General features: G+C 41.4%; 1 long non-coding RNA gene across 1 annotated transcript; it reads right to left on the reverse strand.

Annotated features, from left to right (window-relative positions):
• Nucleotides 1-3,965: 3,965 nt before the first annotated feature.
• On the reverse strand, nucleotides 3,966-9,263 carry LOC119246768 (uncharacterized). The gene is made up of 3 exons (XR_005125549.2): nucleotides 9,126-9,263; nucleotides 8,703-8,776; nucleotides 3,966-4,121 (listed from the first exon to the last, which is right to left on the reverse strand). It is a non-coding gene; the product is annotated as an uncharacterized LOC119246768 (long non-coding RNA).
• Between the last annotated feature and the right edge of the window lie 5,889 nt (nucleotides 9,264-15,152).

Below are 15,152 nucleotides of genomic sequence, written 5' to 3' on the forward strand. Positions count from 1 at the left end.
GGGTAAACTCACTGTGTGCCTCTGCCGAAACGTTTCTCAGAGGTCAGCCAAGCACCCCACTGACGAAACCCCACATCTCTTCAAAATGACATCAGGTCCTTTAGGTAACTCAGTGGCCACCATGAAATTTGATGACCATGTAAAATATGGCACTACACATGTCACATGACTTACCTTGCTCGACATTTCCTCTTGCCGCTGAGAGTGGGGTGTGGCCGGCTGCAGCACTGCCCAAAAACCTATGTAACATGTTTGCTTCAGGGATCTATGCTCTTTACGTGTTTTTCAAAAATGTAGGTGAAGTGTGGGATGTACAATGTATGACTTCATGGCTATTGCTCCGAATAGCATATAACAAACCACAGACCAAAGCGACTTTCCCTAACATGTTTTCTGTCTTGATGAAATGCCCCTTGGTTATTTTTTTTACATTGGTGTTCACTGGCTTTTGTTTTTTGTTTTTGTTTTTTTTTTTTTTTTAATCTCTGTGACAGCTGATATTCAGTGAGTAAAATGAAATTCTTTGGAGTCGTTCATTAAAGAAAGCTTATATTTGGAACTAATTACAAAGAGTATTTGCAAAAGACCTGAAAAATCTGAACAGAGTGGGGATGGAGTCAGGGGTTAGAAAAAGCAGAAGTCGCCCACCATTACTGCTGGTCAAGAGACTCCAGGAAGAGGAGGTGGTACTCGGCACAGGGACTAGGGGCTTCCAGTGAGGGATGGAACCAAAAAGAAGGTACATTCATTGCTGAAGACTGCCTGAATCAGGAAGAAAAGAAAAACTATCCTAGATTCCTCCCTCATCTGAACCTCCAATCTTGTGTAATGTCTTCTACTGGCTGCTCCAGATGCCAGGAGACCAGGGTTCTGAGAAATGTAGCACACAGGACTGGATCTGAGAAAACAAGCCAATGACTACAGGAGGGAAACTACAGTGATTTTAAACAATGCTCACGCATTATTTGGCACTCCCGCTACTGAAGTCAGAGTCTAATTCTCCTCTCTTGAAAATGGTTGGCTTTTGTGACTGACTTCTAAGGAACAGAATGTAGTCAGATGAGACCAACTGCATGAATTCATATAAAGGACACAGCTTCACCCTGTTCTTCTCTCTCTCCCTTCCTTGCCCACCCCCCCAACCCCATCTCTGTTCATCCTCGGTACCACAGTTCTTTAAGGTATAATGCAACAGAGGGAATTTATATAGGGAAATAATTGAACACAGTCCTTTGTAACAGATATGCAAGATTCAACAGTCAGCCATGCGGCGGTCTAGGAATCAGCAATAGCCAAGCAAAGGTGAGGAAAGGATCCATGAATGCGTGCTGGTCACAGCCCCAGTGAAGATCCAGCTGACACATGGTAATGAGGGCCAAATAAGTAAGAGATTGAACCTTTAGAAATTCTAGCTCCAGCCTTCCAGGCATGACTGCTGATGCATGTGGAACAGACAAACTACCCTACCCTCGAGTCCTGTCCAAATTGCCAATTAAGCAAAATTAATTTTGCCATTGTTTAAGCCACTGAATGCTGTGGTGAGTTGTACAGCAATAGATAATCCAATAGAACCCAAGAACAAACAAGTCAATGACTCAAACAACTTCATTCTTATTTTCTCATTCTGTTTCAGTTAGCATTTGAAGGTCCCAGAGTCAATCACACTCCAATTTTATAGCCATTTTAGATATTTATTGGGCAGTGTTACTGGTAGTAAACACAATTTTTCAACTCATTAATTCTGATTATACTTCCAAAGAATGAACAATTGTCCATGGAGCTATGATTTATTCCTCCATTTAGAAGCATTTCCATATGAAGGTTTGATGGAATTGGGTTTCCTTATATGAAATACTCATTAATTTACTTATATTATTCACTATCAATCTGAAATAAAGGTCTATTCATTGACTGAAATACTTAAGCTTATCTATATGAATACTCTTGTGCATAGGAGATTAATTTGATAATTGCTTGGAGCATTTATTTTGTATGTTGCCCTTTTTATAGACATTGGAAAAGGTAGAGAGAAAGTAGATAATAAGAATGAGAGGAACTAGGGAACAGAATGGAAAATGAGGGGGAAAGCAGAAGGTGAAGGTGAAGGAGAAAGAAGCATTGTACTTAAGAAGAAGAATGCCAAGACAGATCTACTTTCACGAGGATTCTGGTTCAATGGCCTTTCGCACAATGGAAATGTTTTGTCAGTGGAAGAGAAAATAAACATCATGTGTACATTTTCCAATGTTTTTTGAAGCAAATAAATTCAGGGTTGTTTGCTGGAAAATACACCAGCAGGGGACCAGACTGTGCCACTAACAAACCATGTGACAGGGCACTTACAGTCTTAGAGATTAATTTCTTCACACATAAAAAATGCAGGGATGAGACCAGAATTTAACAGCATGGGCCACATTTAATTAACACTAGGCTAAGCTGTGCTTTAGTAACGAATGAAAGATGAAGTCTCAGTAGCTTGAAAGATCCAAAATTTTTATTTTGCTCACATAAAATCTAATGTGATTATTCCTGGGCTGGACTCTCCTAGTCAGCTCCTTCCCTTAGTGAAAAAGGGTCCACCACCTCCCCTCCTGAGCCATAGTAGGTTGTAGCACGAGGAGAAGCAGGTGAGCACATCTAACACTTTGTCCACAGGTCCCAAAGTGATTCACATCACTTCTGCTCATATACCCTTAGCAGAACTAGTCACATGATACAACTGCAAAGGAGTCTGGGAAATGGAAAAGTACATGAGCGAACATTGGTGAACTCCATCAGTCTCTCCCACACATGACTACATATGTTGCGATTTCCTTGCACACCCCTCTCTTGCCGTATGTACAATTCTCAGATGTTCTCTTGGGTGTCTGAACTGCAGTTTGTGGGGTGTGTGGGAAATCATATGGCCTCAGGTGCACAAGGTATGAGAGTTTCTGCTGTATTGGTTAATCTGGCACAGCTTTGTCTAGACTTAACCAAAATGTGGTCCCCACTGGGATATTCTGGTTTACAAATCTAAGATGGAATTTAATCAGAGAAATGGAAAGTTTTTACAAACTTTTATGGCAATTTGAAAGAGAAATTTTACATCTGTTGAATTTAATAAAAACCAAATCATGGTTTATATTTTGATTTCCTTGGCTTTATTTTTTTTTTTCAATTTCATTCTTCGGGTAATTTATCTTTATGTATTTTACGAAAGTATCAGTCTGTGACAGATTGAAAATAATAAAAACTGGTTCTTCACCACTGAGAGTTTGATAAACACTGGCTATTCTACCCTGACTAATATACCAAAGCAAAAATAGGAACATCTAGAAGTATACCAAGATATATTGAGAAGGACTAGACACCAGCTACATTTCTCCGAAGGAAGGAACCCGGTAGGCCCTTCGCAAGTTAGATGCTTCCTACAGAGAGTAGGAAATTGTCTGAGCTACACTATTTTTAATCCTGAAATAACTGTGGACCCAGCATTTTCTTAAATTCTATTTTCTACTGTAAAGTAATACAGTGAGATAGAAAACAAGGCCAGTCAAAGAGAAAGCAAATAAAATGTCCACATGCCATTTCAGCACTTGGCTTGTAGTGGTAGGAGATGGTCACATATTCCTGAGAGCACATTTCTCAATTAAGATAGTCAAACTTCTCTTTCCTCCCCTCCCCCTACCCCCAGGAAGCACCTCTCATCATCTGAATACAACAAGGACGGCAATGATTCTCTCCTGTTCATTTCCATTGTTGAACACTTCTTATATAAGAGAATTTCAACACTGAAATTTGACAAGGTTACAAGTTGTTGATTCTCAAGTTTCCTTATGATCAGACAGTAAACACTAAAAACCCCTGAGGCTTTAGCTGCCCATCCTCACTTATCCTTACAGAGATGCAGCTATAACGCTGTGGGATCTTGTGAACATTTAAAATGCCCATCTTCACCTACCTTCAAGGATGAGGACCAGTGATCCATTAAGGAGGAGGCTTGTGCTGTTCCGGACTGGTGGTCAGCTCGACATCACCACTGCCAGTCATTCCTAGGGCTGGCAATTGTGTTTCTCGGTACCAACTTCCCTCTGGGGACCCAGGTTAGAATTTGCCAATGAAAGGGACTCTTAGGAACGCTGGAAGATACAAACAAAATACAAATTGTTATTGTTCAATATGTCATGAAAATCAGAAGCGCAGGTGTCCAGTTCCAGGCCTCTGGGCCAACACCCACTTTGGGGTAGTTGAAATTGCTTGAATGTCCCCAGGATTGGCAGCTTCTTCATCCATGCCAAGGCTTCACACTGATATGACAGCGACAGTGTCCCTGACACTTTAGCTACATTCTCACAGACCTTCACTCTCCTATTTCCCATAATACCCCAGTTGCTTTCCTTAATTCTAATAGTGACTTTGTTTTATTCCTAAATCAGACTGATAAAGGTTTTCCCAAGACTTGCAAGCAATATCTATTGCTATAGCTATACTGCTCAAAAAATATACGTCAACCTAAAGGATTTTGGCAAAAGTTGTTACAAAAAAACACATTTTGAACAGGGTGTCACTAATTATTAAGATACCACAAATGTGTTCATATTCTAGCCATAGTTATCACAATAGATGGAAATACCAGTGGGGCCTGCTGGAAAGCATCCTAACACCCCTCTCCCAATGGGAGCGTCTTCAGATCATGATCCTCTGACAACAGGTGACACAGTACAGAAATAAATACAATATAGCTGATGTGTGACAATTCTGACCCGAGAGACAGTAATGACTAATGATCTAACCTCAGGCTTTGATAATCTCTTCATGCTAACATATCATCAGTGGGACGCATACCATTTTTCCCCCTCTAGGAATGGGGTTTCTCTTCACACCATCTATATTCTATAAACAGAGAATATTTGCGGAGGGTAAGTATGAAATGATAACTTCCTGAATCTGGATGAGAAGTCTATGTATTTTAAATCAAAGAAGTTGATTTCACTTTTGAAATGTATGTTAAGAATTGATCATGGGGCCTTCCTGGTGGCGCAGGGGGTTATGCACCACACTATGGAGCACATCCACAGTCTCTGCAGCACGAGTTCGATCCCCGACCGGCCACGGAGCAATGCACATAGCGAAGCAGACCTCCCCTGACTCACCTTCTGCTCCCCTCAGCACTGTATTTCAGTCAGTCTGCCTGTTCTGTTCCCCACTCTGTCTCTGGTGAGTCCTCTCACCCTCCACCCTGCATCTCTGGCCTGTACCCCAGCTCTTGTATGCATGGATAATCTTTTTTTTTTAAAAAAAAAATTGATCGTGGTAGAAAAATGCATACCTCAAAAACCCCAAGATCTCATCAGATACCTATGTCCTAGGGCAGGGTACCCCTACTTTGGCACCACTGAGATTTTGGCCCAAATGCTTCTTGGTGGGACCAGGGGGGGAGTGGCCCTATTCCTATGCATTGTAGGATGTTCAGCAGCATTCAGCCTCTAGCCACCAGGTGGCGGTAGCAACTCCCAGTATTGAGGACCAAGAATCTCTGGTCAATGCCAAATGTCCCCTGGGGGCGATATCACTTCTGGTTGAGAACTACTCTTTGAGATAAAACAGAAATATGATGTTGGCAACAGTTTAAGGCCTCTTCACCATCAGTTTGTATTTCAACTTTCTACTTTACATTTGGTTTATTCTTCACGATTCTTTCAACATCTCAGTGAGATTGAATGGTATCAAACTGTGCAGGATGTGCCAAAGAAACTATTTTAAGTGCATTGGCTGTAAAGAATCCAAGGGGGGGCATGTTTAATTGCTTATGAGTCGCAATTCAGAGTGAGTTCATACTATATGTGGCCACTGCTATTTTTTAAAATTAGATGTCACCTTCATCACCAGGAGATATTAGATTATCAATAAAATAGACTACACAATGGAAGAGCATATAATCAACACAACATCCCTTTATTTTCAAATTCATTTATAGACTATTTCCACCTTGATTTGCAGGAGCAGAACTTACAGAAATTCAAATCAAATAAAATGACTAATACTGAACCACTATGCTTCAAAAGCAGCACAAACGTCACCTTCTTTGTGCCCTATATTCTCCCTAAACTTCCTTGTATTTTATGATGAATTTCAGACTCACCAGACAAAACATGCAGCACAAACGAACAGCAACAACAATCACTGACCCAGCAGCTCTCCAGCTGCTGGAGAGCAGCACAGTTCTCAAAGGGCCCTCGTACATAGGGCAATCCCCCCCAATTTGGAGAAACCAGGCTTGTGACAGCCCAGGTGGTCCTCTCATTTCAGCTGTCTTGACAACCAATACCATTGCAACAGCAGAACAGGCTCTCAGTGATTCATCTGGAATGTATTTCAGTCTTTAAAATTCACAAAAATATATAGTAACTTAGATAAAATATATACTCTGCTATTTTATTTCTTGGACACGTGTTTTTATAAAATCCTATGAAAATATAAAATGACACAAACATCTAGCCAATTCAAGAATTCAAGCTATATAGATGATGCAATCCCTCTCATCATCTTCTAACTGGCCATCCTGAGACCTGATCACCACTGTGTAATGGCATGATCATCCCGAAGTTGGCTCACCAAACTGGCTGAAGGGGTTGAAGCCATTATCAGATCAGCAAAAACTGCCTCCTTTATATTCGAGTAAATCTATGGAAGGATGCCTCTATGGATTTGGTGACTTTCTCCGCTCAGCAATTCAATCATGGGCATATCCCTGATCCTCTTCCCCAACCTCAATGCCATGATGTTGAATTTTCTCCACTCTCACCACAAAAGCCATTTCCTATGGGATATCTAGGCTGACAGGGCTTTAGGAGTTTGTATTGAACTAGAGCATCTTCGCCAGACTAGTCTTAGGAAGTCTCTCCACCAATGAATGAAATGATAATATTTCCGTTTTATTAATGAAAATATTAAGGACTATTCAAGATCAAAGAGGTAGCACACAACAACAGATTTGCAAAAGCCTTGTGGGGTAAGGTGGAAAATATATTCCCATTTTAAGAATGAGAAAATGAGGCTGTGATTGTTTGTAAACACGGACAAAAATCACATACTAAATGGTAGGTGACGGAACTGAAGTCATACACTTACAAATTTTGGAAATGTCCCTAGTGCTATTTCTTCCATATCATACAGAATAAAAATGGAGAAGTATAGTGTCACTGCGAATAAAGATTGCTTAACTTCTCAGTGGGTTCATACAACTCGCTCATCACAAATCCATTGTTTGGATTTCCAAAGGGCAGTATCTGTGAAAGAATACATCAATTTTGTAGAAAAGGAATAACTGCATTCATGTAAGCTTAATTCCTGAGAGTTTGACAGGGTATGAAGGTCACGAGTAGACAGCTGTCAAAAACCTGGCGGATGATCACTGAATCAGTGGTGCGCACACATACACACACACACAATTATCATTTTCCTATTCTAGGAGAGAAAGGGAAAAATCAGGCAATATTTTACTTTGTAAAGAAAATTCTGAGACCAATTTCTAAATAAACTCATTGCTGCTCACTTTTAGAAGGTCTAAATATCTAAACCTCCAATAAACTATTTGATATCTAATACTGCCCTCCTCCATCAAAAGAGGATGAAACCCACAGGTAATGTGGACATGTCTATACATACAGTGCTCCAGCCTCCTGAGAAAATATATAGCACCTGTCTTCTGAGCAGGATTTCTATTTCCAGAACACAGAGATTCTTCCAATATCCAGACAACACTGTGGTTTATTTGCTTGAAGTTTAAATACACTCACTAATAATTTTCGAAAGTACTAAAAAATATGTTATCAAGGCATTTTGCTATGCTATTCATCAATGGTATATTCTGGAAATATCTGGAAAGCATTGAGTAAATTGTCAGTCTGGAACCCACAGAAAGGTTAGACTTGAGTCTTACACTTCTACCAAGCTCAGTCTCATTGAAGGTGGGTGTGAAGGGGAACCCCAACAGACTGGAAATTCAAGAATACAGGACTTGAGGAATTCCCTTTTGAGGAAACTCTTGAGAGGCATCCAGACCAAAAGTCTGTGTTGGGCATCCAGAGAAACCCTCACAGAGCAAATGTGTCAGAGGGTAGAAAAGAACAAGAAAGGGCCTCCCTGGTGGCACTGGCAGTTGAGCGCAGTGCTATGAAGCTGTCTGCAGCCTCTGCAGTGCCTGTTCGATCCCCACCAGCCGCAGAGCAACCCATAAGGCATGGCAGACCTCTCCTGTCTCCCCCTGCTCCCACTCACAGCAGTGTATTTCAATCTGCCTGTTCTGTTCCCCACTCTGTCTCTGGTGGATTCTTTCACCTCCCACACCTCTGGCCTACATCCCAGTTCTTGTATGCATAAATAAATAAATCTTTAAAAAAAACAAGACAATTTCCGTGTATCCACAAGTGGCAAAGAAGAGTCAAACAAAAGGTGGCTTGTATTTGGCAGTGGGACTTGGCTATGACACATGGGGACCAATGAACAGATGGGAATAAGGACAACTGGAAGATTCCAATGTATATAGATTTCTCAGGCCAAAGTTCCTTCCTGGGCCTTGGTAGTATATAACCTCCCAGCAGTTAGATTGCACCCTGAAGGAAAAGCAGGGACAGGGGCAGCAGGGGGTCGGGAAGCAAAAGGATTAGGTAAATAAACAAAAACATAAAAAATAAAGTTCTTTCACCACTCCAGCATACCTGAATACATGGGCTTGAATTTTGATCTGCTACACCAGTTCCATTGAAAAACAGACTCGTTTGGTACAAGCGGGCTGCAAAGATGCAAAATAATCAGGTACACATACATTCCCGTCCCTATTTCTAACCCCAGAAACAAGGTGTCTAGGGCTCCTGGATCCAATTCTAATGTATGTGGAGGCCTTCTCACAACAATAAGAATTTCCTTGACACCAGCGTGGTAGTGTCTCAATTCTTGAGGATTCAGCTCAATTCTCATACTATCTACCCAAGGATGCATTAGATTCCACAGGGTAAGGACAGTTTCCCAAGACCACCCTCCATTTGAGACTTCAGTGCCAACCCAGGTTCCGGGAATATCCTCCTCAGGCTTGACTAATTTGCTAGAGCACTTCACAGAACTCAGGAAACCCGTGTACTCACAGAACACCCATTTATCACAAGAGATGTAACTCAGGAACAGCCAAAATGAAGATAGGTACAGGGCAAGGCAGGGCAGAAAGGCAAGGCCGCCACACCTCTCCAGATGCACCACTTTTGGGAGGATCTCTTTTGGGGGGTTTTCTGGGGCCTTCCTCAGAAGAAATTTAATTATGGCTGTTTTATTTCATTAGCTATTGAATTCAAGCTCTAGCCCCACTCCTCTCCCAGAAGGTCTGAGGGAGTTCCACCCTTCATTCACCTTGGTTTCCATGACGACCAGCCCCCTCAGGCATTTTCTAGATGTTACCTTCATTGCCATAACAAGAGACAACTTTAACCTCCACACTTAGGAAATTCCAAGGCTTTTAAAGCTGTGAACTAGGAACTGTGAACAATGAAGACCTTGTGAATATGAGAAATATTTGTTATGAATGACCAAAATTCTTATTTCTTAGAAATGAAGTATTACAGTATTTTCAGGTAGGCATCAAAATAGGGAAATTTAAGGATAAAATATTTAAGAATAATTTTGAAAGTTAAGAATTTTCTAGTTATTTGTGAATATTAATAGTGCCAAAGCATGCATAATTAATTCATAGTCTCCATCTCTAAAATTGTTTTAGCCTAATCTTGAAGAGATGCACTGTACTTTGTTTCCCATTCACAGATCCAAATTTTCGTAAGGAATTGTTGTGCCCAGCATCGACCAGTGCAGCCCCCAAGGACACACAGACAACCGCTGTAAGAGCACAAAGGAGTTTATTACGGGCTCCAGACCGGGCCCTCGACACGCACCGATGTAACGGTGGAGGTCGGGAGCCCTGAACAAAGGAGACAGGGATCTTATATAGGGATACAAGTAGACTTCTAAAAATTAAATCATGTTGGGGCCTCCCCGGTGGCGCAGCGGTTGAGCGCTGGGTTGTGAGGCTGCCCGCAGCCTCTGCAGCGCCAGTTCGATCCCCGGCTGCTCCCCGGCCGACGGAGGAGGGTCCCACATGGCGCGCAGACCTCTCCTGCCGCCCGCTGCTCCCCTCAGCAGTGTACCTCGGTCCTTCTGCCTGCTCTGCTCCCCGCTCTGGCTCTGGTGAATTCTCTCACCCTCCCGCGCTTCTGACTGTACCCAGTGCTTGTATAAATAAATAAATAAATCTTTAAAAAAAAATAATAAAAATAAAAAAAAAAATTAAATCATGTTGGCAGTCATTCATTAGTTACATAGGTGTATCATTCATTGATTACACAGGTGCATTTCTTAATAATGATGGGTACACAGTTATTTTATGGCTAGTTTGACCCCATCAGTGGCCTGCATTGCTCAGTTCTATTTTATGGCCAATTAGACCCATTACTGGGCTCCACTGTGGCTGGCCATCAGAGATAAGACCAGAGTGGGGTGGGGGTCATAAACCCTCTTTGGAATGCAGGCTAATTAGTCTTGAGTAAGCAAAACTTGAAATACCAAGATGGCGGTTATACACAAGATGGAGGAATAGTGGCTAAGTCTCACAGAATGACAATTTTGCAGTAGTGTGAAGAGCTTAGCAGTTACAATATCAGAAAACAATGTTATTAACAAAGTTTTTGACAGTGATGAGTAACTGAAAGACTGATTTAGGTAGGCCTTCATTCCAATTTGGAATAAGGTTTACTACTGATGGAGGCATCACAAGACCAGAAACTGGAGGTGGGGATAGAGGTGATTAAATGGAAAACCAGCTATAGGAAAACCTTTGGACATAGGATCTTCTTAGGTGGCACTGACTGGTGTAGAAAGTATCAGAGGCACAGACCAGCAGTGGGGAGATGGAGAGCCATTAGAGAATCACCAATCCTTACAAATCAATCCCATCACACCCTAGAAATCATTGATTTAAAAATAGATAACAATTACAAAACCAAATCAATCCCTCTCTCCTCCAAAAGAACAATCTATTAGAACAACTCTTGCCCTGGCAAAAACAAATTCCAGCTCTCCTCCCAAGACTGCCCTCCTGTGTCTATGCAGGTGTCGTTCTTTTTTCTTTCTCCTTTTTTTAATAAACCTGTCCTTCTAAAATGTAACTTTCACCTGCCTGTGTCTGTGCAAATATCTCCCGGGTAAACTCACTGTGCATTGCTGAAAGGGGAACTCTGCCAAGCTTTTTTTCAGATTTAACCCAAGAACCCCACTCACTGAACCCAACATCTCATCAAAATGACATCAAATATAGCCATATTCCAGGCATTGAATTACTTCGTTGACCTCCATTCTATACCTGCTACCTTCTTAATTCACGTCCATAGAACTGTGCTTCTTTCCACTGGAGTAATTATTCAAGGAAGGCCTACACCCTACACTAGGCTGTAATTCTGTTAAAGCAAGGATCCTGCCTAGTTTTACTTACTGGTAACTCCAAGTCTAACATAGTTAATATTTGCTAAATGAGTTGTGGAATGAAGTCCTACTCCCAGATGACACAGAAGACAAACCCATGCCACCAGTTTTTAAGAACCAGTTTAATGCAGGGTCACCTGGCAGGAGACTGGAGGTCAGCCTCTCAAATCAGTCTCCCTGCAGATAGGCCTTTGGGCATTATTTATGGGGTTGAATAACAAGTATAGAAAATTCAAGATGGTAGCATCTGACCTTGGTTGCTTTCTACTAAATCATTGTGTAACTTGAATTTGGATCACAAACTGCAACAGACTAAGCACCCCTTGCTTCTTAATGTCTATCTAACTGTGAGTCAGGTATCTTAGTTCCATCTTCCATGATTATTTTCAGTCCAGACAATGTCTCAAGGATAGTGAAGACTCTTCTAGACCTGCACTTCGAAACACAATTTTTCAATTTATGAAAGATTGATTTATTTTCTCCACATTTAAAATAGGTAGGGGTGTTTTTCTCTGATTGTTGCAAGCCCACCCTACAGTTCTTGCAGGATAAGCAGAAGTAGGAAAAGACTAGTGCCCATCACGGTTTCGCATTTATTAAATGTTCCTTTTAGCAGTTTGCTTTTAACTACAGTCCTGTTAGTGGGCAGAGTGAGAGGCACTTGAGGACCCTGATCTGCCTGCTCTAAATGGGTTCTGCCATCAGCTGCATAAAAACAAAATATAGACCATCAAGAGAAAACAACTTTAATACAATTAGTGTGCAATAGAGCAAAGTGAAAGAAGGAATATAGTTAAAATAATTTCCAAATGAAGCACCCAAAGTTACCCATCCATCCCCTCGTGGGTAAATGTCCAACCAAACAGGGTTGGCCCAAAGCAGGGCCGCTGAGGCCCCAAAGCCTGCCACAGTCTAAGGTAACTTTTGGTGGGGAATCATAGGAAAGGGGCAGAAAAGGCCAGGCAAGTCTGTCAGGGAAAAAACAAAATCAAAATCCAACCCCAGATAAAGGCTGCCATTGTCAGCCTCCTCACGGGATTCTCACCCACGTCTCTGTCTCTGTCTCTGGCAAGTATCTCCTACTACCTTCCCCAAGTGCCTGGTACAAGTCCACGGGCTAGAAGCAAGCATGGTCTCTCCATATATCTCTCTGTCCATGTGCCTCCTGCAAGTCTACTTGATCTCTTTCTTTGCTCCCCCCACTCTTTACTAACTTCTCCTGCCTGCTCAGCTCCACCCTTTCTTAGGGTGGGGCAGGGAACCCGGAATCTCTCCTTTCTATGGTTATCACACTGTTAGAGTAACTCTCAAGATTACTCCATTTCTTTCCCCATCTGGGGCTCTTTTGTTCCTGCAGAAGAATAGATGGAATGATACCAAACCTATTCCACAAATCTTTTGTTTTTCTAACTCACTGTCTTTGCTCTGGGCCAGGAATAACCAGAATAAGATGAGTCCCAGTCAATTCCAGTTATACCTTTCTGGAAGCATTCTCATCTCTGATTGCTCTGAGATATCTTATTAATATAGCCCCATGGGTGATGGGACCCTGATAAAATTCTGAACTAATGGTCATCTCCAAGTGGTGCAGCAGGGTACCACTCTCCAGCTTGTCTTAGAAGCAGAAACAGTTCCCCCAGGGTGCAGACTGATATGCAAAATTACTCCTGTCTATCTGGCTAATGAGGTAAGAATAGATCCAGCCATACTGATTTACCATAACTGCCTTATGCTACCATAGTGAAGTCCTTATAACTGTGCAGCGGAAGAGGCTGTAGCAGCATCATGCAATATTAAAAACAATTGCTTGAAAAATGAGAAACATGTAACAATATCCAGAATATCCCAGGACACATATATTTGATTCCCTATATATATAGTAATAACATGCAACTACCAGAAGACCTGAATTGACTTGGTCAGTTTCAGCATAAAACAAAATAAAGCAAAAACAAAAAATCTAATTTGGCTCTTTTGTTTTTCCTACTAAATTGCCTGAATGCACCAGATGCTTAGGTGTCATATGAAAATGCATATTCTAAAATGTTTGCAATTACATTCTATACACCACATAGAAGTTTGTTCTTTTTTTTTTATGGAGTTGTCTCAGCTGTTTACTGAAATGACCAAAATGAGGGTATTATATAAATGAATATGTATGTATATGCCCGCCTATGTCAATTTCTATATTTATGTCTCTCTATTTGTGTTTACATATAATCTCCCCTCAAAAGATTTGTAATGTAATTACTAGCCCCAAGCCTTCCTCCATTTACCTCCAGGCTGCTAAAACTTCCATCAGGGATTTTTAAGATCCCTGTGGGGGCCATTTAGGGAGCATAACTGTGGTCTTCTAAGCAGCTCACTTCCTTGCTGTCTTGCAACTTCAGCCTGAGCAGAGCAAAGCTTTGAAAGGCAGCTGGGCGACACCATCTTCATTCCAAGTGTTAATTTGATATCTGCATAATTTAATCTCCTCATTCTAAATACCAAACCCTGTTTTCAGAAGCTAATTGGTTTTCTTTCCTTTTTGTTTTATTTTTTTAATTTAGATATATTAACAGATTTTGTTTGCATTTTTTCTGTTTTGGAGAGATCCACATTTCAATTATAATTATTTGGGCTCACCATGGGATTTATATATTTTAAAGATTGCATTAATTAGGTCTCAAGCAAAAAGTAAATTTTATTCCTCATCAAGAGTATTATCAGCAAGCATATCCAAATGACTTTGAGACAGTTTGGGGGCATTAGCAATTCAGAGAACAGCCAACACCATTGTGTTTTTTATGAAGGACTCATTGCATTGGCATTAACTTACTCAATTTATAAGGCCAAAGATGATTAAGACTTAATCATATGATCTCTGCTCAACTCCCACCACACACACACACACACACCCACATAGACACACACTTTGGCCTTAGCTCTAAAATGATTGTAAGCCACTATTTTGAGGCTAAACACTCATGAAGAGAAAAAAATGGGTAACTCTAACCTGCTACTATTAAAAAAAAAAAAAAAACGAACTTCAGCACTTTATAAAGTCCTTCTCCTGACCCAATCCTTTGGGGTCCTCTTGAGTGTGTCTCAGGAGTGCTCGTAGCATCACTATGGCCTTCTACATGGCAACGGGAAATTCTTTTCCCTGCAGTGTCACCCACTACTGAGACCTCCCAGAATGCCCTTCCCTCTCTCAGCTACATCTCTCTATGAAGCTGCCACTGCCCTCTTGTTGCCAACACTCAGTGCGCTGTGTCGCTGGGATGCCACATGTAATACTGTCCTAGCCTGGGAGACACAGTGGAGATTGTAGACACCCTCCCAACCTTTATCTTTATGTCATGATTTGTTACCCAGCAGCACTCCTTGTGTTCTGGTGTTTCTGAGATTTTTGTGAGAAAATTGCCCTTTCATATTTTATCAATGGGAGCTTTTCTATGCCAGGGTTCAGTTTCCACTCATAGTAAGTAATAGACGTTGTGTTCTGATCAGTACCAGTGTCACCTCTGCCCTAGTGGTGGGGACACTTAGAATGGAGCAGGTTGGTTGTCCCAACTCTCTGTCCTTAGGATCTGCTATTTCCTAGAGACAGACCCCTAAGGACCTGTGCCCTGAACATCCTCATACCATGGCAGAATGCCAAAGCC

This window comes from Talpa occidentalis, unplaced genomic scaffold, assembly GCF_014898055.3.
Source record: "Talpa occidentalis isolate TD23 unplaced genomic scaffold, MPIMG_talOcc4v2.1 talOcc4.15, whole genome shotgun sequence".
Lineage (NCBI taxonomy): Eukaryota > Metazoa > Chordata > Mammalia > Eulipotyphla > Talpidae > Talpa > Talpa occidentalis.